We start from the raw sequence: 7,351 nt of genomic DNA, 5'->3' as shown, positions 1-7,351 counted from the left end.
ATATATATATATATATATATATATATATATATATATATACATAAATATATATGTTTATATATATATGTGTATATATATATATATATATATAGAGAGAGAGAGAGAGAGAGAGAGAGAGAGAGAGAGAGATATATATATATATATATATATATATATATATATATATATATATATATATATATATATATATATATATATATATATCACTTCAATTCACTTCACTTCCACTCCTAGGTAGGCTTTCAGCCTGTCAGTGGAATCAGTTGTCTTCTCCACTCAATTCTGTTTTCAGAAATTCCCTCTCTTCTCAGCTGTTCAATTGTTGGCATGTTGTTCTTTGTCAAAATCTCTTCAATTCCATTCCTCCAGCGTTTACGTGGTCTACCTCTTGATCTCCTCCCACCAGGCGTCCAGTCCCATCTCTTCCTTGCAATTCTATTTCCTTCCATTCTCATTAAATGTCCCAGCCATCTCAGCTGTCTCTTCTCAATCTTGTTCAACATAGGGGATACCCCAACCATCCCTCTAAAATCTACATTTCTTACTCTATCTCTTCTTGTTTTGTGCATTATTGTTCTCAGGATTTTCATCTCTGAAGCTTGGACTCTGCTCCTGTCTTTGATGGTCATTGTCCAGCTCTCTGATCCATACGTCATGATTGGTGTTAGTAATCCTTCAAATATGGTTTTCTTTACTTCTATAGGTACGTATGCATCTCTCAATCGAATCGAATATATATATATATATATATATATATATATATATATATATATATATATATATATATATATATATATATATATATATATATATATATATATATATATATATACATATACGTATATTTATATAGTCTGGCACTTGCTCTATGTTATTAAGGAGATATGAGGAGAAAAGCAGGGAGACAAAATAAGTATAAATAGGTTCTGTAAAATGAGGGATCAAAGCATTTCAAGGAGGTTTGGTGTCCCATAAAGAATTTACGACAATGGATTGGTAGAAAAAAAAAAATAAAGGTGGCGTGACAGGTGGGCCTAAAAAGATTTATGCGAGGAATGCCTAAAAAGCCTTACGAGAGGAAGGCCTAGATATTTTATGTTTGAAAAGGTTTGGAAGGAAAGGATAGACAGCGTCCAAACCGTATTGGGAAGGAAAAATTCCGATATCAAAGAACTGGTGGATCATTTTCAAAATAGGTTTCAGGAAATACCGGTAATTTTAATGGAAATTTCTGCGTAAAAATATACTGTTCTTAGCCGTATTTCAAAAAAATATAGGCGATCGTAATTTTTACACTACTTGTTATTATCTTTTACGGGTTTGTGACTATAATGTCAATACTTGACGTCAATATATCCGTTTTTAAAACTGTAGATATCTGGCAACATTTATTCTAGAATTTTAATTTTTTTACGGAAAATTTTTAATAGAAACTCAAAATACGCAATGATTTTTAAGTAAATGTATATATATTATCTATTTATACAACAACATCGAATGAAGCCGTTACTGTAGGACAAAAGCCTCAGACATGTCAATTCATGTCTGAGGATTGCCCAGTTTTCAACACAACGCTAGCCAGTGCATGTTGGTGATGGTGGGAGATTTTCGTCCGATTGCTTACTGCAAACATCCCTAGTAAGGTTGGCTCTGACTAGTACTATTTTACTGATCATGACGACACGCAAACTCTTTCACCCTCTTAATGTGTGTATATATATATATATATATATATATATATATATATATATATATATATATATATATATATATATATATATATATATATATATATATGTGTGTGTGTGTGTGTGTGTGTGTGTGTGTGTGTGTGTGTGTGTGTCAGTGTGTATTCGTGTGCTTGTATGTGTGTATGTGTATGTGTCTATTCATTCACATAAATATCATTCTTATTTTCATAATTAAACATATATTACTAAAAGATATGGCCATAGATCGTCATCATACATTTTACGATTATAATTCCATTATTGATGAGGATGTTTACGCAGAAGAGGGACTTGGGGTAAAAGAGTGTTGATATTTGCATGCAAGATATATATCCCACTTAGAACACGTAGCGTAATTAGCCTACATCGTGTAATATGTTTTGTGTTCAAGCGGGAACTTTGGGGTTACAACCTCATTTCCTTTTATATGGTATTTTTCATTTACATTAATTTTACTTGAATTAGATTTATTCATAAGTTGAGCCTTTACTTTTATATTTCAATAGCATAGTTTCTTCTCTTTTTCATTTAGATGAAAACGTTATGAACTTTACTATGATTCATATATATATATATATATATATATATATATATATATATATATATATATATGTGTGTGTGTGTGTGTGTGTGTGTGTGTGTGTGTGTGTGTGTGTGTGTAAATATCACCAACGAATGGCATTTATTACCGAATTCTATTTTAGGAATATACATCAACTTGGGATTCATTTTATGGTAACAGCTTCTGGCCGTGCGGAGATTCGAACCCCCACCTGTTCGTCTGGAAACCATGCCTGCAGGGACCATACCGACTTAGCTATCAAGAGAGATAAAAGTTTATGACAAGTCTTTGTATATATTCCTGTCGAATTCAGGAATCTGTTCATACGCTTGAAATAAACCCATCTCCACCATGATAGCTGAATCGTAAGTTTGCAACACGTGGTTATTATAAATGAATATATATCACAAGCATACGTGATTTCAATCAATGTAAATATCACCCACAAATGGCATTTAATACCGAATTCTATCTTGGGAATATACATCCACCTGTGCCTTACTTTCACGATGGATAGTGGAATTTGGTATCATTATGCATTTTACTTCTGATAGTGGTACCACTTTCATCTCTCAATTGTGGTCATCACTAGCAAATCTCTTGGGAATCAACCTACATCAGACAACTGTATAAACTCTGGTTCCAACAGAAAGATTGATTGATTTTACCACACCCTCAAAGCAGCTTTGATGTCCTGCTGCAAGTACTCCAACTGGTTTACCCAGCATTCCTAGGTCCTCCTGGTGACTAAGTACTCCTTTTAAAGACTTACTGGAGGTCTTGGCAGTTGAAAGGGTATTGCTCATCCGTGCATATTTTTTTCTGTCTGCAACCTCCTAGAGCAATCTCTAGCACCTACGTCACGTTGTGAGAAACTTTATGCCATGTCGCCAGACCTTACACACCTCCAACTAAGCAACACACACTGCAAGATCTGCATTCCACAATTCATGTTATCTTGTGCAACGACACTAGCAAGTCACTGCTGATGTCCCCTTACATGAGCCCTCTCCTCAGAATCCATCGTATGCTGAAAGTTTTCTGCATCAACATTCTTGACAAAGAAGACTGGGTCTCCATTGACAGCCTAAAATGTGCAAATCTTCTTCCAGTTACCCACCTACAGTATGCCTCTCAAAAGCAGGGCACCCTATTTCACATGTATATTCTTTTTATGGGGAGAACCATGTACTGCACGTGTTTCACACACCCTCGTACATTATAACGTTTTATCTTTTGTATTTTATACCTCGCTCTACACCTCTCTATTAACATAACTGGTTTAAGCCTGTCTTTACTTACTTTACTTGGATGGCTGCTTTTCTGGTCCCATACAGCAGGGGAACCCCACTCTCTTCAGGACCTTCACTGTCGTTTTATCTTATTCGTTCAGAGTATTTAACGTTTCAGGTCTCATATTCTTCGTTTATTGTTAAATCGTCACTGTTAAAAGTCTCATGAAATAAGAAAGTCTTCAGTATTCACTTAAAAGCCTTAATGTCTTCAATCATTCGAATGTCTCGTTATAGCTTATTCTATAGTCTTGGTGACGCATATTTAAAGGCTCTGGAGCCGACAGTAGACATATATCTAGGTTCCAATAGTTTGAAGCCATCTGTAACTATTCTCGTGTCCATACGATTTGTTGGCTGCGCTATATGTAGCAATTCTCTTAAGTATTTTTGGACGACCGGTTCTGAGAACTTGGTGGGTTATTGTACATATTTTAAATTCAATTCTCGCTTTAATCGGCAGCCAGTGTAAATCGATTAGTATAGGGGTGATCCTTTCTCTAGGTGGGACACCTTTTATCCGTCTTGCTCCTCTGTTTATTATGTTTTGCAATTTCTTAAGTTGCACTCTTGGTAAATTGTCGTAGATAGAGTTGCAGTTGTCAATCCTGGTAATAACACAGTTTATCACAAGTTTACGGAATTTTCGTCCAGGTACTTTCTTATAAACGCAATATTTCTTAGATGATAATCAGCAGTTTTTATTACATTATTTATTTGGGCATTTAGAGGCAGGTTACAGTAAAAAAATACACCTAGATCTCGAACTTTACTAGATATCGGCACTGAGTGATTATTTATGTTCATTTGAATATCACCTACTATGGGTTTCACAGACAGTGCAAGTGCGATTTTTTGCAATTATTCTGTAACGAACAGTCGTATCAATACGAGATGTTGCTATAGGGTTTTACACCCAGTGAGGAAATTTATAGGGGTATAATGAATCGTTAATTATTAATTATAAAGACACTTGCCCCTATGCCAAAGGGCAAAATCTCAATCATCCAGTCACAAAACCGAACAATAATATACAGAACCTCTACCTCCACCCCCTCCCTCCCTCTCCTTTCATCCCTCACCTGCTCTCCCCCTGCTTCAAGCTATCTCTCTCCACCTCCACGCCACCCATCCCTCTCCGTTCTTTCCCTTCCCTTCATGCTCTCTTTCTGAGAAGGTAGCTTAAGTTGCAACTTATTTTGTATGTTTTTTTTTTATATCAAGCACTCTATCTATCTATCTATCTTATCTAATTATAATATTTATTGTTGTAGATATGGAACAATTCAATCGGTTGTTACCTATCAGATGACTGACTGTTTTATTCACTGGTTTGCTCATCTCTCTCTCTCTCTCTCTCTCTCTCTCTCTCTCTCTCTCTCTCTCTCTCTCTCTCTCTCTCTCTCTCTCTCTATGGTATTGGTTATGTAAATAATTATTAGATTGACACCTATCTGAAGGGTTTTGGAGTAGCTGAGTGATAGACACTATCACTGATAGGAAAATGGCTGTTGTATACGTACCTGCGTTTTTTTGCCTTCTTTTGGCAAACCTTATTTCTACTCAGGGCATTAGCCATTTACTGGTATTACGAGGGAGAGCTTAAAGAAGTGATGGCCACCTCAGAAGATGTCTGTCCGTATGGTTGCAGAAATTAGTTTGTCACCCAACTCTTCAACTTTTTTAATAAAGAGAAAGCTGACAACTGTCTTCAGATTAGTTTGCATAGGTGACTTGTTACAGTTACTCTATGAATTACTAATAAATATTGACCCTTTCCACAGGACATTCATCAGAGTTAAAGCCTTGATTATACTGATACATTTATTTTCAAGTGGTGGATGTTTAAGATTTTATTTTATATAATACATATGTATATAAAGTCTTTCCTTCATACAGGCTTTACCACCGTGTTGCAGCAGCCTTGAGGATGAAATTGAGTACGGTGCATTCAATTGTGTATCGTAGTACTAAGCCACGTCCCGTCACACCACCAACGCCTCCAGCACAGCCTATCTTTGACAGTTTCTCTGTAGGAGCCATACGTCGACACATTCATACAAAGTTTGTTGCCAAGAAGGCTTTTACTCTCGCATCCCTGGCACAGAACCTGAAGGAAGAAAGCATCATCCCCGAGAGTACCTCAAAGATTAAGCTATGGCGCTTACTCCACAAAATGGGAATCGAGTATAAGACCACTCAGTGCAAGATGTATGTCAGGAAGGAGTCAATTGACATCATGTGCCAAAGGATACGTTCCCTGCGGGACCTTCAAAGACATAGGGAAGACGGCAGGGAGGTAGTGTACCTGGATGAAACGTGGTTCACAACCAGAATGAGCCATAACATGGAATGGGTGGATACCACGCAGCCTAATACCAGTGCCAATTACAGCCGTCAGGTGCCACCAGGTGAGGGGGAACGTTTCGTGGTAGTCGCAGGTGGTACAGCCGATGGCTTCATTGACGGTTCCTTCCTCAGTTTCCCTGCTAAAAATACCAGCGGCGACTACCACGGGGAAATGAATGGTGATATATTCCTACGTTGGCTAACAACTCAGCTCCTGCCACTCCTGGAGGAGCCTTCGGTATTAGTGATGGACAATGCCCCATACCACAGTATAATGACAGAAGATAGTCGTTGTCCCACCACAGCTACCAGGAAATCTGACCTCATTGAATGGTTACAGCGCAGAAATATATCCTTCCCGCAACATGCTACAAGACCTGAACTCCTCTACATATGCCGTCAAAATAGGCCAGAGCCTAAGTACAAGGTAGATAACACCATTCGAGAATGGGGCCATGACATCGTCCGCCTGCCACCCGCACTTCCCGAGCTCAATGCAATCGAGCAGGTGTGGGGACACATGAAACGTTACGTGCGCTCCTCACTCCAACGTTTCACCCGAGCCGACCTACATGCCAGATTAGAGGAGGCAAGGATCTCTGTCACTCGCGATGTATGGGCAGGGGCAGTACGTCGATCACGAGCTTTTGAGGATAGTTATCGTTCAACAGATAACATGCATGACAGTATTGATCCTGTCATTATTAATCTTGACAGTGACACTGAAGATGAAGTTGACTTGCTATTAGAAAGCGATGAAGACTAAAAAAAAAAAATTAAAATAAAAACACACAAAAAAAAAAAAAAATTAAATATGAAGGTTATGCCCTACCCACATTCGAGTCCCGTCATCGGTCGATACCAATATTCAATCAAATTCAATTAGGGGGTGGGGGGGAGGGTATATGTGGCATTAGGTGAAATAAAGATTTTGTTTTTCATTTCCTATGGATAACTATCATCTATGCTCATACCCAATACCGAAATATGCAATGATATAATTGTGTACAATTACATAGTGTTCAAACTCAGAGACAATATATATATATATATATATATATATATATATATATATATATATATATATATATATATATATATATATATATATATATATTGCTATTTAGCAAACACTTTAAATTTCAGAAGCATGGGGCAAAAGGAAAAATTGGTTAAGCCTCTGTACAACTCCCCACATTAGTAGAAACTGACAGGCAGAGAGAGGGAGAGAGCAAATCAGTGTATAAATAGATATTAGTAAGTTAACTGGAGGGTAACAACCACTGAACTGTTACATTTATACAACAGTGTCAATTATTAATAGATTGATAGAAAAAAAAAATCGTAAAAAAATATGTTTAAATTAAAGCAACATTCAGAGAGAGAGAAAGAGAGAAAGGAAGACGTAGGGCAGGTGA

This window comes from Palaemon carinicauda, chromosome 8 (genome assembly GCF_036898095.1).
Source record: "Palaemon carinicauda isolate YSFRI2023 chromosome 8, ASM3689809v2, whole genome shotgun sequence".
In the NCBI taxonomy this organism is placed as follows: domain Eukaryota; kingdom Metazoa; phylum Arthropoda; class Malacostraca; order Decapoda; family Palaemonidae; genus Palaemon; species Palaemon carinicauda.
This window is presented reverse-complemented; position numbering follows the sequence as displayed.